The sequence below is a fragment of the Salvelinus namaycush genome, unplaced genomic scaffold (genome assembly GCF_016432855.1).
Source record: "Salvelinus namaycush isolate Seneca unplaced genomic scaffold, SaNama_1.0 Scaffold2113, whole genome shotgun sequence".
NCBI lineage: Eukaryota > Metazoa > Chordata > Actinopteri > Salmoniformes > Salmonidae > Salvelinus > Salvelinus namaycush.
In genome coordinates this window covers 1-18,003 of record NW_024058913.1, presented here as the reverse complement: position 1 = coordinate 18,003, position 18,003 = coordinate 1, and the positions used below count along the sequence as shown (strand labels likewise).

General features: G+C 39.0%; 5 non-coding genes and 6 pseudogenes across 5 annotated transcripts; all 11 read left to right on the top strand.

The window, feature by feature from the left end:
- Positions 1 to 2,974: 2,974 nt before the first annotated feature.
- Positions 2,975 to 3,124, top strand: LOC120038241 (annotated as a pseudogene).
- Positions 3,125 to 10,101: 6,977 nt separating this feature from the next.
- On the top strand, positions 10,102 to 10,248 carry LOC120038250 (annotated as a pseudogene).
- A 684-nt stretch (positions 10,249 to 10,932) lies between these two features.
- Positions 10,933 to 11,051, top strand: LOC120038225. The gene has a single exon (XR_005474991.1). It is a non-coding gene; the product is annotated as a 5S ribosomal RNA (ribosomal RNA).
- Positions 11,052 to 11,742: 691 nt separating this feature from the next.
- LOC120038249 lies at positions 11,743 to 11,889 on the top strand (annotated as a pseudogene).
- A 685-nt stretch (positions 11,890 to 12,574) lies between these two features.
- On the top strand, positions 12,575 to 12,693 carry LOC120038263. Its single transcript, XR_005475007.1, has one exon. It is a non-coding gene; the product is annotated as a 5S ribosomal RNA (ribosomal RNA).
- A 691-nt stretch (positions 12,694 to 13,384) lies between these two features.
- LOC120038248 lies at positions 13,385 to 13,531 on the top strand (annotated as a pseudogene).
- Positions 13,532 to 14,216: 685 nt separating this feature from the next.
- On the top strand, positions 14,217 to 14,335 carry LOC120038255. The gene has a single exon (XR_005475006.1). It is a non-coding gene; the product is annotated as a 5S ribosomal RNA (ribosomal RNA).
- A 693-nt stretch (positions 14,336 to 15,028) lies between these two features.
- On the top strand, positions 15,029 to 15,175 carry LOC120038247 (annotated as a pseudogene).
- Positions 15,176 to 15,861: 686 nt separating this feature from the next.
- On the top strand, positions 15,862 to 15,981 carry LOC120038238. Its single transcript, XR_005475004.1, has one exon. It is a non-coding gene; the product is annotated as a 5S ribosomal RNA (ribosomal RNA).
- A 693-nt stretch (positions 15,982 to 16,674) lies between these two features.
- Positions 16,675 to 16,826, top strand: LOC120038262 (annotated as a pseudogene).
- Positions 16,827 to 17,471: 645 nt separating this feature from the next.
- LOC120038244 lies at positions 17,472 to 17,590 on the top strand. Its single transcript, XR_005475005.1, has one exon. It is a non-coding gene; the product is annotated as a 5S ribosomal RNA (ribosomal RNA).
- Positions 17,591 to 18,003: the final 413 nt, after the last annotated feature.

Genomic DNA, 18,003 nt, shown 5'->3' with positions numbered 1-18,003 from the left:
AAAAGTTGTGTTAAATGTAACGGAGTGTTAACAGATACTTTCCCTATAGAGAGGTCAGTAAGGCAGGGTTGTCCTTTGTCAGCTCTGTTGTACAGTGTTTCTACGGAACCTTTAGCTGTTTTAATACTTGGAGACAAAGAGGTGAGGGGTGTTGGAATCCCAGGTGGTGGTGTCAGTGTTATACATCAGTACGCTGATGACACTACTTTTACTGTGAAGGATGTAGGTAGCATTGAAAGCATTATGAAAATCATAGATATCTATTGTAAGGCATCGGGGGCTGAAGTTAATATAGAGAAGACGGAAATTATGTTCTTTGGGGATATCAATGCAAATAAGTGTGAGATTCCATTTAAGGTAGCTAAGGATTTTATGAAGGTGCTGGGAGTACATATTGGTGTAGAGGAGAAAGAGGCAAGGGATATAACTTGGACAGGGATCCTCAATAAAATCAAGCAAACTTTGAATTTCTGGAAAAATAGAAAATTAAAGTTAAAAGGTAAAATAATTGTAGTAAATGCTTTGGTATCATCTAAACTTGTGTATGTTTTGGGAGTTCTAGACATGCCAGAGTGGGTTCTAAATGAATTGAATAATGTGGTGTCTAATTTTATATGGGATGGTAAAGGTGTTAGAATTGCGCAGAAAACATTGATAGCAGACTATGATGATGGAGGTTTAAAACTTGTAGATTTGGATGTTAAAAGAAAAGCTATTAGGATAAAAATAGTAAAGAAATATTTGTATGACAGCTTAGATTATGGCTGGAAACATTTTTTCAAAGTCTATTTAGATGAGAGTGGTGGATGTGAAGATAATGGTTTGTTGATGGGTCTTAAAAGGAAAATGTGTGAAAAGGTACCAGATTTTTATAAAGAAGTGTTAAATGCATGGGCAGAGTTGTTGCCTAATGTGTATTATGAGTGTGGGCATATTGACCTAATTATGAATCATCCTGTTTTTCTGAATGAGAAACTTAAGTACAAAGAAAAGGTGTTATATAGTGAAGTATTCATGAGTGCAGGTCTTAGACAAATAAAAGATTACACATATGAGGTAATTCCAGGTTTTTTTCCTGAGGAAGCTATTTTTGATACCATCCATGAATGGGATGTAGAGGTGGGTAGGGGAACAGTGAGAAATATGTATGAGAAGATAAAAGAAAGTATACCAAGTAAATGGGTGGATTTAATAAATAGTGAAGTTGTTAGGGAAGATTTATTTGTCTTTCCAAATTTGTTTATTGGTAACAGTAAGGAGAAGGCTCATTTATCTAGTATCCCAGTGAAAAGATTCTATAAAATAATGGTAGAGAAAAATGTGAAAAGGCCAGCTGCGGAGAAAGTTTGGAAAGGAATTTTTCCGACTTTGGACGTAAAAAAGATATGGAAAACTTTAAATGTAAAATATAATAGTATGGAATGTGAAAGTAACGATTTTAAAATAAGGCATAATCGTATATATACAAAAGTGGTTTTACATCAAATCAATAGGGAAATAAATAGAGAATGTGACTTATGTGGTGAGTCACCGGAAAATTTAATGCATTTGTTTGTGGAATGTAAGGAGTTAAAAGATTTATTTTGTAAAGTAAAGGGAATGATTCATAGAAACTGGGGGGGTGATATTTTGAAAAAATATGTGTGGGATGAATTGGTGTTATTTGGCGTGTCTGGTAAATGTGAGGGTGTTAATGTGGGTTTGTTGAATGTTGTTTTGAGTTTCTTGAGGTATGCTATTTTTTGTAGGAGGAATTATGCTTTTTTTGAGGGGAAGAAGGTAAGGGTGTGGGATATTTTTGTAGTATTGTTAAAGAAGCATATAGATATGTTTTATTGTTATGGAAAGGAATGTTTTGATGAAGCTTTTGTGGAGGGGAGTGGGTTGATTTCAAACGTGGATGGTGGAAGAATCACTTATAATTTTTGAAAGTATTGGTATGTTTATTAATTTATTGGTTTTCATAGTTGTTCGGGAGTTGATTTCAACATGCCTGTTTTGTGAGATTGGAATTTATGTTAGGCTTTTATTAGTTTTTGTTGTATTTTATTTATTTGAGTTCTTTGATTTGATAGGGGGTGAATTGTTCACCTGCCTATGTTAGTCTCGGTTTTTGTGTATTGTACATTTGATAAAATATTGTAATTGAAACTTTTTTATAATAAAAAAAAAAAAAAAAAAAAATATGCCCGATCTCGTCTGATCTCGGAAGCTAAGCAGGGTCGGGCCTGGTTAGTACTTGGATGGGAGACCGCCTGGGAATACCAGGTGCTGTAAGCCTTTTGTCCACTAGGGGGTGTGGCATTATTTCATCAGCAACACTGCCTTGTAGTAAGCATTTGATGCTGAATTGACTAAATGCAGCTTCTATGGGCTAGTCTCCCCTGCCCTTTTAATACGATCAAAGTTCCTTGTGTTGTCAGGGAGCAACTGCCTTTTATGCATAAGACAAATAAGAATATTGTTACTGAATGCAGCTTGTGTGTGCTCTGTGCTCCCTCGCCCTGTTCAAATGATCAAAGGAAATAATGCTGGTGAGGAGTGGAACTGGACTGGTGTCTGATGGCCCTGTGTTTTCCATGTTGGAATTACAACCCTTCTTTTATGGAGTAAATCAAAAGCACAAGAGAATCTGAGATGTTATCGATAATAAATCAATTGGTTTCATGCATTTGTCTGTGTGTGTGTGTGTGTGTCTGAATGTGATTGTATTTCGTCATATCGCAAACATTTGTGATATCAGATAGGTTAAGATATTAAAAAGTAATTGGTGATTTTTTCGACAGTGTTGCATGATGGGAATCTAGTGGTTCACTGATATAATCTAGTAAACAAAATAAACTACTTTTTCACTACTCTGTGTGCAAGTGCATTCCTAAACGGCATTTAACGCAGGTCGATGTGATATGATATTATCAGAACACAAAGTGGTTACCGTTAGCGGAAAATGTTGGCACTGGAGAGACTTTGCCCTCCACTAAGCAGAAGAGATACCGTGATCAAGAAGGTGGTTCACCCGGTGTGGGGCTCAGCCATTGCACTCTGGCTGTGCTGACCCCTTGCGAATTTTCCAAATGTGGGAATCTCGATTGCAAAATTTATGGTAGTGCTCGTTTGCGCTTTACCCTGATGTCTTTGTTAATGATAAACCTGTTGCTTGGCGGCAGGCTTAAGGATGACTTGAGTCAACTGACTGTGCTTATGGAGATCTTTGAAGTCAGTTGTGAAGGAGACTTTGTGGACCAATCGAAAGGTGGAAACATTTGTTTGTAGCAAAATATTGTTGGCATTTTGTCGAAACATTATGTTGCGAAATGCAGCATTGTATTTATGCCACGCTGGTACTTCAATCAGGAGATAGTTGAGAAGCCACTCTAACCCCCCCCCCGGTCATGATGTGTCATACGCGCCCCATGCGCTTCCAATATGAAATTGTCCATACATGCGTTCCTCCTTAGCACAGAACAATGCAATAGGTTTTCAACATCCAGAGCTTTTGTGTATTTATTGTGGCTAGTAGGATAGCTGCATGGGAAACTGTTGCTGATGATGTATTTGTCAGAAGTCATTGTATTTGTCCGTTTTTTCCCACAAGGCTGAAATATGTGCCCTCGCTTAGAAATGTTTAGCAAGGTTTGTTTGTATTTCATCCAACTATCTGTGCTAAAAAGTGATGGCTACAGTATATGTAATTTCTTCCACTTTTTGAGTGAGCCAAAGTTCAAGCTGCTTATCTAATTGGTGAGAATGCAATGTCTGTTTATCAGACTCACTTTGACTTTATATGGTGTACCAAGAGATGTACCTTCGCTTACGGCCATACCAGCCTGAATGCGCCATTCCTGATTGGAGAAGTGACGACAGGTGCGAGTGTCTGAGCTGTGAGTGAGTGTTTGCTGGAGAGTGTTTGCTCGAGAGCTATTTTTGTTAATTAATTGGTTTTTGCAATATAATTTATTATTTTCTTCAGTTGAATAGTTTTAAGTTTGGTTAGTCTTCCCCCTTGCAGTTTTTCTGCTTGGGGGAGAGTTTTTTGGATTCATTTTTTTACTATGACGGACAACATGGAAAAGACAAACGGAATGGACAAAGACAACGAAAAGGCGCAACGGAAGAAAAATGAAGATAAAGAAGAAATGAAATATGGCAAGGAATACACGGTGGCAATTGAGTTGGAAGGAGAAGACAAGGTGACGACAATGGAACTACTAAGAGCAATTAAGGAGGTGTGTGGAGAGGTGGTGGGATGCCGAATGAAAGGGGAGAAGAAGTACGAAATTACGATGAGAAATGAAAAAGGAAAAGAACGTCTAATGGATGGATTAAGAATAAAGGATACAAAGATTCTGGCGAGAGATATTAATGTGAAGGAAGTGGTGGTGTCGTTCATGAATCTCCCAGTATATGTAGAAGATGGTGTGATACTGGGCAAGCTGAGTAGCTGGGGAGTGGCGGCTGTCTCGGAGATAAGGAGGAGAGTTTGGCCAGGAACGGAGGTGGTTGACGGGACACGTTTCTGCAAGGTCAAGTTCACAGAAAAAGTGACATCATTACCTTATTCTACAAGAATTGAGACGTTGGAGGGAGCAGAATATTTCAGAGTCATTCATGACAAACAGGTCAGAGTGTGTCGTATGTGTATTCAACCCGGGCACATAGTTAAAGACTGCCCGGAATTTAAGTGTTTTAAGTGTGGCAATCAAGGACACTATGCGAGAGAATGTGATGGAGAGAAGGAAAGGAATTTTTGTGGTGGATGCAGAAAAAGATTGGCGGAGTGCAACTGTGGAGAGGTTAGGGCTGAAGAGGGGAGTCAAACAATATATCGAGGAAGCAGTGGTATTGTCGCAAGAAGGAGAAGAAGATGGAGGAGAGGACGTGGTGGAAGGTGGAGAGACGGAGGAAGGAAGAAGAAGAAGGACCAGAAGATAAATGAAATTGGGAGCAGTATGGACATCAGAAATAAGAAGAGGGAGTTTTCAGGAGGAGGGGGGGAGTGGACTGGGGGGAAGCACGGGGGACTCACAGGTTTTGGGGGAAAGCACAGCACTAACAAGTAGCTCGGGGGGTGAAGAAATGGAGGGGGTTATGGAGTTGATGACAATACCAGAGACGGCGATGAGCACGGGGAGCACAACAGATGTGGATGTCAAGAAGGGGAGTTGGCTGGAAAACATGGACTTGGAAGAGATATCGGATACGGAGGATGGAGAAAAGATTGAAAGAACGAGGGAAGGATACAGGAAGAGGAAAGCGGCGGGAAGAGGGGGAGAGAAAGGGTGGAAGAGGAAAGAAACTGGATAACAGGTAGAGGAATAATGAAATTATATTTTATCATTTTATTATTTATTAGAATGGTAAATATAATGTCAATAAATGCAAATGGATTGAGGACAATGGGAAAATTTAATAGAATAGTAAAAATGAAGAAGTCAGATATTTTATGTATTCAAGAGACGCACTGGGATAATGTATGTGTTTTAGAAGTTAAAAAAATATGGAGGGATTTTATTTATGTAAACAACGGCAGAGGGAATTCAAGTGGGGTTGCTATTTTATTGAGGAGGGATGTGGTGGATAATGTGAAACAGATATATAATGATAATAATGGGAGGATTTTAATTGTAGATTTTGAATATATGAGTATGGTTTTTAGAATTATAAATATTTATGCGCCTAATACTGAAATAGAGCGCAAAGATTTATTTTTAGAAATAGGGAAATGGTGTGAGGGAAACTGTATTGTAGTTGGGGATTTTAATGTTAAAATGGATAGACTGGATATGACAAGAGGAGCTATTTTTAGAAGTGATGTATCTAGGGGGGTTTTAAAGAAGATGATGTTAGAAAAAGGAATAATTGATATATGGAGAGAGGAAAATCCAGAAAAAAGAGAATTTTCTAGAAGGCAGGTGGTTTTAGGGGATTTGAAACAAACGAGGATAGATCTGGTTTTAGTAAAAGAAGGTTTAAGGAATTTTATGAAAGATATTAAGTATGTTTTTACAACTTTTAGTGATCATGCAGGTTTAACATTTTCAGTGGGATTAGATAAGGAAAGAACAGGGGGTGGAATATGGTGTATGAATGCAGGGTATTTGGGAGATGAGGAATATGGGAAACAACTTAAATCTTTGATAGCATGTGAAATGGAGGATAAGCAGAAAGAGAATGATAAGTGTTCATGGTGGGATAAGGTTAAGGAAAAAATAAAAGTTTTTAGTATAGGATATGCAAGGAAAAAGAGAGGTAGGATGAAAAGAGAAGAAAATGAGTTGAGGGCTAAATTGGATAAAGAAATGAGGAAGTGTGACAGTGAACCTAATTATAATATAGGAAAGTTTTTGGAATTAAAAGCACAATTGACTAAATATGAAATAGATAAGTGTAAGGGTGCAATTATAAGAAGTAAGGCAAAGTATGTTTTGGAGGGGGAGAAATGTACTTCATTTTTTCTTGGTTTAGAGAAGAATAAACAGAGGAGAACATATATTAGAGAGATCGAAAATATAAAGGGTGAAGTTGTCAATGATTATGTAGAGGTTTTAGAAACAGTGCAGAATTTTTATAAGGATTTATTTAAGAAAGGGGAGGTGGATGAGGGGTGTGTAAAGGAGATATTGGATAGTGTGGATGTGCAAATTAATGTAGAGGATAAACAAATGTGTGATGGGAAGATAACATTGACTGAAGTTAAAGATGCGATTAAGGGTTTACAAGTAAATAAGAGTCCTGGAGTAGATGGAATAATTGCAGAGTTTTATAAAATATATGCCAGTTTTTTAGCACCTATTTTATTGGAAGTTTATCAATATATGGAGGATAATGATAGTATTTCTGAATCTATGGTGACAGGGCTGATAACGATTTTATATAAAAATAAGGGGAGTAAATTAAAATTGGAGAATTATAGGCCAATTAGTTTATTAAATTCGGATTATAAGATTTTAGCAAAGATACTGGCAAATAGAATGAAGCAAGTTTTAAATGATATTATAGCACCTACACAGAATTATAGTGTGCCTGGTAGAGATATTGCGGATACAATTAATACAATTAGAGATGTGATAAATAAAATGAATCATGATAAGATGGGGGGAATTGTTTTAAGCATAGATTTAAATAAAGCTTTTGATAGGGTGGAACATGATTTTATGTTTAGGGTAATGGATAAATATGGTTTTGGTAATAGAATAATAGGATGGATAAAATTATTATATAAGAAGGCAAAAAGTAGGGTGAAATGTAATGGGGTTTTAACCGATTCTTTTATTCTTGAGAGATCTGTGAGACAGGGGTGTCCTTTATCAGCTTTATTATTCGTTTTATCGGTAGAACCTTTAGCAGCATTTCTTAAAAGAGATAATCTTATAAATTGTGTAGAGACTCCGCAAGGAGGTTTTAGTTTGATACATCAATACGCAGATGATACCACTATAACAGTTAGAGATGAGGGTAGTGTAAAAAGGGTGATGGAGTGTTTTAAAGTATATGGACAAGCATCGGGTGCAAAGGTTAACATGGAGAAGTCAGTAGTAATGTATATTGGGAAGATTAATGAGGGGAATTTTCCTTTTAAAGTGGTTAAAGATTATTTTAAGGTATTAGGAGTGTTTTTAGGGGTGAAAGAAATGGAAGCTAGGGATTTGACATGGAGTGGTGTAATAAATAAAGTTAGAAAGGTGGTAAATATGTGGAGGGGGAGGTCTTTGAAATTAAAAGGGAAAGTAATTGTCATAAATTCATTGTTGATGTCAATATTTATTTATGTAATGAATGTTTTGGATATGCCAGAATGGGTTTTATCTGAAATGAATAAAATTGTAGTTGATTTTTTATGGGAAGGGAAGGGGGTGAGAATAGCTTTTAAAACTTTGATTGCAGGTTATGAGGAGGGGGGTTTGAAGTTGGTAGATTTAAGTGTAAGGAAAACAGCAATTAGAGTAAAAATGGTACGGAAATATTTATTTGGTGAATTGGATTATGGGTGGAAAAGGTTTTTTAAAGAGTATTTGCAGGAGGTTGGGAGGATGGGGGACAATGGTTTATTGATGAGTATGAAGAAGGAAATGTTAGGTAATATACCTTTGTTTTACAGAGAAGTGTTTGAGGCTTGGGGGCGGTTTTTACCAAATATTTATTATGAATGTACCAGTTTAGAAAATATTTTAAATCAGCCGATATTTTTAAATCCAAAGATAAAGTGCAATAATATGATGTTGTTTTGTAAATATTTTATGAGGGCTGGGATGAGGCAGATAGGTGACATAGCATATGAGGTAATTCCTGGGTTTCTTCCATTTCAGGCTATATATGACAATGTGGTTGAAGTAGATGAAGAAATAAGTAAAACTACTGTGGAGAATATGTACAAGAAAATATTAGGATGTATTCCCGGGGAGTGGGTGATTTTAATAAACAAAGAGGTGGTCAAAAGATCTAGGGCTTTACCAGTTTTATATTATGAAAGTAATGGGGAGAAACATGATTTATCAGGTCTAAAAGTTAAAATGGTTTATAGAAAATGTATTTTAAAAGAGATAAAAAGTCCTGCTGCGGAGAAAGTGTGGTCTAGGGTGTTTCCAAACATGGATGTAAAATCAATATGGAAGAATGTAAATGTAAAATATAATTTTATAGAATGTGAAGACAATGATTTTAAATTGAAACATAATAGGATTTTTACAAATGTGGTTTTGCATCAAATAAATAGGGATATTAAAAGAGAATGCGATATTTGTGGTACGGGGGTGGAAAATTTGATGCACTTTTTTATTGAATGTAGTAGGTTGAAAGACTTTCACGAGTTTTTAAAAGGGCTTTTAGTAAAACATTGGGGAGAAGAGATTTTTACTGGGGTGGAGTGGAGGAGGTTGTTTCTTTTTGGTGTAAATGGGAAAAGTAAAGTTTTAAATTTTAATTTGGTGAATTTTATACTAAGTCATGCTAGATATGCGATAAGATTAAGAAGGAATTTAGGTCATTATGAAGGGAAAATTGTGAGTGTGGAAGGTTTTTTTAGGAGCATATTAGAGAGAGATATAGAGATAATATATAGATACGGTGGAGGAAATTTTGAAAAATTGTTTGTGTGGGGGAGTACTTTTATTGAAATTCTGTCAAATGGGAAACTTGTATTTCATTATTAAGTGGATTTAGTGGATGATTGTGTTTTTTAATAGGTTTTATTTTATTTATTTTTTATTTTTTGATTTTGTAAAAGGATGAATTGTTCATCCTTTTTTATTATTGATTGAATGTTGTAAATATTATGTGTTTTTTCATAATAAAAGATAAAAAAAAAAAAAAAAATATGCCCGATCTCGTCTGATCTCGGAAGCTAAGCAGGGTCGGGCCTGGTTAGTACTTGGATGGGAGACCGCCTGGGAATACCAGGTGCTGTAAGCCTTTTGTCCACTAGGGGGTGTGGCATTATTTCATCAGCAACACTGCCTTGTAGTAAGCATTTGATGCTGAATTGACTAAATGCAGCTTCTATGGGCTAGTCTCCCCTGCCCTTTTAATACGATCAAAGTTCCTTGTGTTGTCAGGGAGCAACTGCCTTTTATGCATAAGACAAATAAGAATATTGTTACTGAATGCAGCTTGTGTGTGCTCTGTGCTCCCTCGCCCTGTTCAAATGATCAAAGGAAATAATGCTGGTGAGGAGTGGAACTGGACTGGTGTCTGATGGCCCTGTGTTTTCCATGTTGGAATTACAACCCTTCTTTTATGGAGTAAATCAAAAGCACAAGAGAATCTGAGATGTTATCGATAATAAATCAATTGGTTTCATGCATTTGTCTGTGTGTGTGTGTGTGTGTCTGAATGTGATTGTATTTCGTCATATCGCAAACATTTGTGATATCAGATGGGTTAAGATATTAAAAAGTAATTGGTGATTTTTTCGACAGTGTTGCATGATGGGAATCTAGTGGTTCACTGATATAATCTAGTAAACAAAATAAACTACTTTTTCACTACTCTGTGTGCAAGTGCATTCCTAAACGGCATTTAACGCAGGTCGATGTGATATGATATTATCAGAACACAAAGTGGTTACCGTTAGCGGAAAATGTTGGCACTGGAGACACTTTTCCTCCACTAAGCAGAAGAGATACCGTGATCAAGAAGGTGGTTCACCCGGTGTGGGGCTCAGCCATTGCACTCTGGCTGTGCTGACCCCTTGCGAATTTTCCAAATGTGGGAATCCGATTGCAAAATTTATGGTAGTGCTCGTTTGAGCTTTACCCTGATGTCTTTGTTAATGATAAACTGTTGCTTGGCGGCAGGCTTAAGGATGACTTGAGTCAACTGACTGTGCTTATGGAGATCTTTGAAGTCAGTTGTGAAGGAGACTTTGTGGACCAATCGAAAGGTGGAAACATTTGTTTGTAGCAAAATATTGTTGGCATTTTGTCGAAACATTATGTTGCGAAATGCAGCATTGTATTTATGCCACGCTGGTACTTCAATCAGGAGATAGTTGAGAAGCCACTCTAACCCCCCCCCGGTCATGATGTGTCATACGCGCCCCATGCGCTTCCAATATGAAATTGTCCATACATGCGTTCCTCCTTAGCACAGAACAATGCAATAGGTTTTCAACATCCAGAGCTTTTGTGTATTTATTGTGGCTAGTAGGATAGCTGCATGGGAAACTGTTGCTGATGATGTATTTGTCAGAAGTCATTGTATTTGTCCGTTTTTTCCCACAAGGCTGAAATATGTGCCCTCGCTTAGAAATGTTTGCAAGGTTTGTTTGTATTTCATCCAACTATCTGTGCTAAAAAGTGATGGCTACAGTATATGTAATTTCTTCCACTTTTTGAGTGAGCCAAAGTTCAAGCTGCTTATCTAATTGGTGAGAATGCAATGTCTGTTTATCAGACTCACTTTGACTTTATATGGTGTACCAAGAGATGTACCTTCGCTTACGGCCATACCAGCCTGAATATGCCCGATCTCGTCTGATCTCGGAAGCTAAGCAGGGTCGGGCCTGGTTAGTACTTGGATGGGAGACCGCCTGGGAATACCAGGTGCTGTAAGCCTTTTGTCCACTAGGGGGTGTGGCATTATTTCATCAGCAACACTGCCTTGTAGTAAGCATTTGATGCTGAATTGACTAAATGCAGCTTCTATGGGCTAGTCTCCCCTGCCCTTTTAATACGATCAAAGTTCCTTGTGTTGTCAGGGAGCAACTGCCTTTTATGCATAAGACAAATAAGAATATTGTTACTGAATGCAGCTTGTGTGTGCTCTGTGCTCCCTCGCCCTGTTCAAATGATCAAAGGAAATAATGCTGGTGAGGAGTGGAACTGGACTGGTGTCTGATGGCCCTGTGTTTTCCATGTTGGAATTACAACCCTTCTTTTATGGAGTAAATCAAAAGCACAAGAGAATCTGAGATGTTATCGATAATAAATCAATTGGTTTCATGCATTTGTCTGTGTGTGTGTGTGTGTCTGAATGTGATTGTATTTCGTCATATCGCAAACATTTGTGATATCAGATGGGTTAAGATATTAAAAAGTAATTGGTGATTTTTTCGACAGTGTTGCATGATGGGAATCTAGTGGTTCACTGATATAATCTAGTAAACAAAATAAACTACTTTTTCACTACTCTGTGTGCAAGTGCATTCCTAAACGGCATTTAACGCAGGTCGATGTGATATGATATTATCAGAACACAAAGTGGTTACCGTTAGCGGAAAATGTTGGCACTGGAGACACTTTTCCTCCACTAAGCAGAAGAGATACCGTGATCAAGAAGGTGGTTCACCCGGTGTGGGGCTCAGCCATTGCACTCTGGCTGTGCTGACCCCTTGCGAATTTTCCAAATGTGGGAATCCGATTGCAAAATTTATGGTAGTGCTCGTTTGAGCTTTACCCTGATGTCTTTGTTAATGATAAACTGTTGCTTGGCGGCAGGCTTAAGGATGACTTGAGTCAACTGACTGTGCTTATGGAGATCTTTGAAGTCAGTTGTGAAGGAGACTTTGTGGACCAATCGAAAGGTGGAAACATTTGTTTGTAGCAAAATATTGTTGGCATTTTGTCGAAACATTATGTTGCGAAATGCAGCATTGTATTTATGCCACGCTGGTACTTCAATCAGGAGATAGTTGAGAAGCCACTCTAACCCCCCCCCCGGTCATGATGTGTCATACGCGCCCCATGCGCTTCCAATATGAAATTGTCCATACATGCGTTCCTCCTTAGCACAGAACAATGCAATAGGTTTTCAACATCCAGAGCTTTTGTGTATTTATTGTGGCTAGTAGGATAGCTGCATGGGAAACTGTTGCTGATGATGTATTTGTCAGAAGTCATTGTATTTGTCCGTTTTTTCCCACAAGGCTGAAATATGTGCCCTCGCTTAGAAATGTTTGCAAGGTTTGTTTGTATTTCATCCAACTATCTGTGCTAAAAAGTGATGGCTACAGTATATGTAATTTCTTCCACTTTTTGAGTGAGCCAAAGTTCAAGCTGCTTATCTAATTGGTGAGAATGCAATGTCTGTTTATCAGACTCACTTTGACTTTATATGGTGTACCAAGAGATGTACCTTCGCTTACGGCCATACCAGCCTGAATATGCCCGATCTCGTCTGATCTCGGAAGCTAAGCAGGGTCGGGCCTGGTTAGTACTTGGATGGGAGACCGCCTGGGAATACCAGGTGCTGTAAGCCTTTTGTCCACTAGGGGGTGTGGCATTATTTCATCAGCAACACTGCCTTGTAGTAAGCATTTGATGCTGAATTGACTAAATGCAGCTTCTATGGGCTAGTCTCCCCTGCCCTTTTAATACGATCAAAGTTCCTTGTGTTGTCAGGGAGCAACTGCCTTTTATGCATAAGACAAATAAGAATATTGTTACTGAATGCAGCTTGTGTGTGCTCTGTGCTCCCTCGCCCTGTTCAAATGATCAAAGGAAATAATGCTGGTGAGGAGTGGAACTGGACTGGTGTCTGATGGCCCTGTGTTTTCCATGTTGGAATTACAACCCTTCTTTTATGGAGTAAATCAAAAGCACAAGAGAATCTGAGATGTTATCGATAATAAATCAATTGGTTTCATGCATTTGTCTGTGTGTGTGTGTGTGTCTGAATGTGATTGTATTTCGTCATATCGCAAACATTTGTGATATCAGATGGGTTAAGATATTAAAAAGTAATTGGTGATTTTTTCGACAGTGTTGCATGATGGGAATCTAGTGGTTCACTGATATAATCTAGTAAACAAAATAAACTACTTTTTCACTACTCTGTGTGCAAGTGCATTCCTAAACGGCATTTAACGCAGGTCGATGTGATATGATATTATCAGAACACAAAGTGGTTACCGTTAGCGGAAAATGTTGGCACTGGAGACACTTTTCCTCCACTAAGCAGAAGAGATACCGTGATCAAGAAGGTGGTTCACCCGGTGTGGGGCTCAGCCATTGCACTCTGGCTGTGCTGACCCCTTGCGAATTTTCCAAATGTGGGAATCCGATTGCAAAATTTATGGTAGTGCTCGTTTGAGCTTTACCCTGATGTCTTTGTTAATGATAAACTGTTGCTTGGCGGCAGGCTTAAGGATGACTTGAGTCAACTGACTGTGCTTATGGAGATCTTTGAAGTCAGTTGTGAAGGAGACTTTGTGGACCAATCGAAAGGTGGAAACATTTGTTTGTAGCAAAATATTGTTGGCATTTTGTCGAAACATTATGTTGCGAAATGCAGCATTGTATTTATGCCACGCTGGTACTTCAATCAGGAGATAGTTGAGAAGCCACTCTAACCCCCCCCCCGGTCATGATGTGTCATACGCGCCCCATGCGCTTCCAATATGAAATTGTCCATACATGCGTTCCTCCTTAGCACAGAACAATGCAATAGGTTTTCAACATCCAGAGCTTTTGTGTATTTATTGTGGCTAGTAGGATAGCTGCATGGGAAACTGTTGCTGATGATGTATTTGTCAGAAGTCATTGTATTTGTCCGTTTTTTCCCACAAGGCTGAAATATGTGCCCTCGCTTAGAAATGTTTGCAAGGTTTGTTTGTATTTCATCCAACTATCTGTGCTAAAAAGTGATGGCTACAGTATATGTAATTTCTTCCACTTTTTGAGTGAGCCAAAGTTCAAGCTGCTTATCTAATTGGTGAGAATGCAATGTCTGTTTATCAGACTCACTTTGACTTTATATGGTGTACCAAGAGATGTACCTTCGCTTACGGCCATACCAGCCTGAATATGCCCGATCTCGTCTGATCTCGGAAGCTAAGCAGGGTCGGGCCTGGTTAGTACTTGGATGGGAGACCGCCTGGGAATACCAGGTGCTGTAAGCCTTTTGTCCACTAGGGGGTGTGGCATTATTTCATCAGCAACACTGCCTTGTAGTAAGCATTTGATGCTGAATTGACTAAATGCAGCTTCTATGGGCTAGTCTCCCCTGCCCTTTTAATACGATCAAAGTTCCTTGTGTTGTCAGGGAGCAACTGCCTTTTATGCATAAGACAAATAAGAATATTGTTACTGAATGCAGCTTGTGTGTGCTCTGTGCTCCCTCGCCCTGTTCAAATGATCAAAGGAAATAATGCTGGTGAGGAGTGGAACTGGACTGGTGTCTGATGGCCCTGTGTTTTCCATGTTGGAATTACAACCCTTCTTTTATGGAGTAAATCAAAAGCACAAGAGAATCTGAGATGTTATCGATAATAAATCAATTGGTTTCATGCATTTGTCTGTGTGTGTGTGTGTGTGTCTGAATGTGATTGTATTTCGTCATATCGCAAACATTTGTGATATCAGATAGGTTAAGATATTAAAAAGTAATTGGTGATTTTTTCGACAGTGTTGCATGATGGGAATCTAGTGGTTCACTGATATAATCTAGTAAACAAAATAAACTACTTTTTCACTACTCTGTGTGCAAGTGCATTCCTAAACGGCATTTAACGCAGGTCGATGTGATATGATATTATCAGAACACAAAGTGGTTACCGTTAGCGGAAAATGTTGGCACTGGAGACACTTTTCCTCCACTAAGCAGAAGAGATACCGTGATCAAGAAGGTGGTTCACCCGGTGTGGGGCTCAGCCATTGCACTCTGGCTGTGCTGACCCCTTGCGAATTTTCCAAATGTGGGAATCCGATTGCAAAATTTATGGTAGTGCTCGTTTGAGCTTTACCCTGATGTCTTTGTTAATGATAAACTGTTGCTTGGCGGCAGGCTTAAGGATGACTTGAGTCAACTGACTGTGCTTATGGAGATCTTTGAAGTCAGTTGTGAAGGAGACTTTGTGGACCAATCGAAAGGTGGAAACATTTGTTTGTAGCAAAATATTGTTGGCATTTTGTCGAAACATTATGTTGCGAAATGCAGCATTGTATTTATGCCACGCTGGTACTTCAATCAGGAGATAGTTGAGAAGCCACTCTAACCCCCCCCCCGGTCATGATGTGTCATACGCGCCCCATGCGCTTCCAATATGAAATTGTCCATACATGCGTTCCTCCTTAGCACAGAACAATGCAATAGGTTTTCAACATCCAGAGCTTTTGTGTATTTATTGTGGCTAGTAGGATAGCTGCATGGGAAACTGTTGCTGATGATGTATTTGTCAGAAGTCATTGTATTTGTCCGTTTTTTCCCACAAGGCTGAAATATGTGCCCTCGCTTAGAAATGTTTAGCAAGGTTTGTTTGTATTTCATCCAACTATCTGTGCTAAAAAGTGATGGCTACAGTATATGTAATTTCTTCCACTTTTTGAGTGAGCCAAAGTTCAAGCTGCTTATCTAATTGGTGAGAATGCAATGTCTGTTTATCAGACTCACTTTGACTTTATATGGTGTACCAAGAGATGTACCTTCGCTTACTGGCCATACCAGCCTGAATATGCCCGATCTCGTCTGATCTCGGAAGCTAAGCAGGGTCGGGCCTGGTTAGTACTTGGATGGGAGACCGCCTGGGAATACCAGGTGCTGTAAGCCTTTTGTCCACTAGGGGGTGTGGCATTATTTCATCAGCAACACTGCCTTGTAGTAAGCATTTGATGCTGAATTGACTAAATGCAGCTTCTATGGGCTAGTCTCCCCTGCCCTTTTAATACGATCAAAGTTCCTTGTGTTGTCAGGGAGCAACTGCCTTTTATGCATAAGACAAATAAGAATATTGTTACTGAATGCAGCTTGTGTGTGCTCTGTGCTCCCTCGCCCTGTTCAAATGATCAAAGGAAATAATGCTGGTGAGGAGTGGAACTGGACTGGTGTCTGATGGCCCTGTGTTTTCCATGTTGGAATTACAACCCTTCTTTTATGGAGTAAATCAAAAGCACAAGAGAATCTGAGATGTTATCGATAATAAATCAATTGGTTTCATGCATTTGTCTGTGTGTGTGTGTGTGTGTCTGAATGTGATTGTATTTCGTCATATCGCAAACATTTGTGATATCAGATAGGTTAAGATATTAAAAAGTAATTGGTGATTTTTTCGACAGTGTTGCATGATGGGAATCTAGTGGTTCACTGATATAATCTAGTAAACAAAATAAACTACTTTTTCACTACTCTGTGTGCAAGTGCATTCCTAAACGGCATTTAACGCAGGTCGATGTGATATGATATTATCAGAACACAAAGTGGTTACCGTTAGCGGAAAATGTTGGCACTGGAGACACTTTTCCTCCACTAAGCAGAAGAGATACCGTGATCAAGAAGGTGGTTCACCCGGTGTGGGGCTCAGCCATTGCACTCTGGCTGTGCTGACCCCTTGCGAATTTTCCAAATGTGGGAATCCGATTGCAAAATTTATGGTAGTGCTTTGTTAATGATAAACTGTTGCTTGGCGGCAGGCTTAAGGATGACTTGAGTCAACTGACTGTGCTTATGGAGATCTTTGAAGTCAGTTGTGAAGGAGACTTTGTGGACCAATCGAAAGGTGGAAACATTTGTTTGTAGCAAAATATTGTTGGCATTTTGTCGAAACATTATGTTGCGAAATGCAGCATTGTATTTATGCCACGCTGGTACTTCAATCAAGAGATAGTTGAGAAGCCACTCTAACCCCCCCCCCGGTCATGATGTGTCATGCGCTTCCAATATGAAATTGTCCATACATGCGTTCCTCCTTAGCACAGAACAATGCAATAGGTTTTCAACATCCAGAGCTTTTGTGTATTTATTGTGGCTAGTAGGATAGCTGCATGGGAAACTGTTGCTGATGATGTATTTGTCAGAAGTCATTGTATTTGTCCGTTTTTTCCCACAAGGCTGAAATATGTGCCCTCGCTTAGAAATGTTAGCAAGGTTTGTTTGTATTTCATCCAACTATCTGTGCTAAAAAGTGATGGCTACAGTATATGTAATTTCTTCCACTTTTTGAGTGAGCCAAAGTTCAAGCTGCTTATCTAATTGGTGAGAATGCAATGTCTGTTTATCAGACTCACTTTGACTTTATATGGTGTACCAAGAGATGTACCTTCGCTTACGGCCATACCAGCCTGAATATGCCCGATCTCGTCTGATCTCGGAAGCTAAGCAGGGTCGGGCCTGGTTAGTACTTGGATGGGAGACCGCCTGGGAATACCAGGTGCTGTAAGCCTTTTGTCCACTAGGGGGTGTGGCATTATTTCATCAGCAACACTGCCTTGTAGTAAGCATTTGATGCTGAATTGACTAAATGCAGCTTCTATGGGCTAGTCTCCCCTGCCCTTTTAATACGATCAAAGTTCCTTGTGTTGTCAGGGAGCAACTGCCCTTTTATGCATAAGACAAATAAGAATATTGTTACTGAATGCAGCTTGTGTGTGCTCTGTGCTCCCTCGCCCTGTTCAAATGATCAAAGGAAATAATGCTGGTGAGGAGTGGAACTGGACTGGTGTCTGATGGCCCTGTGTTTTCCATGTTGGAATTACAACCCTTCTTTTATGGAGTAAATCAAAAGCACAAGAGAATCTGAGATGTTATCGATAATAAATCAATTGGTTTCATGCATTTGTCTGTGTGTGTGTGTGT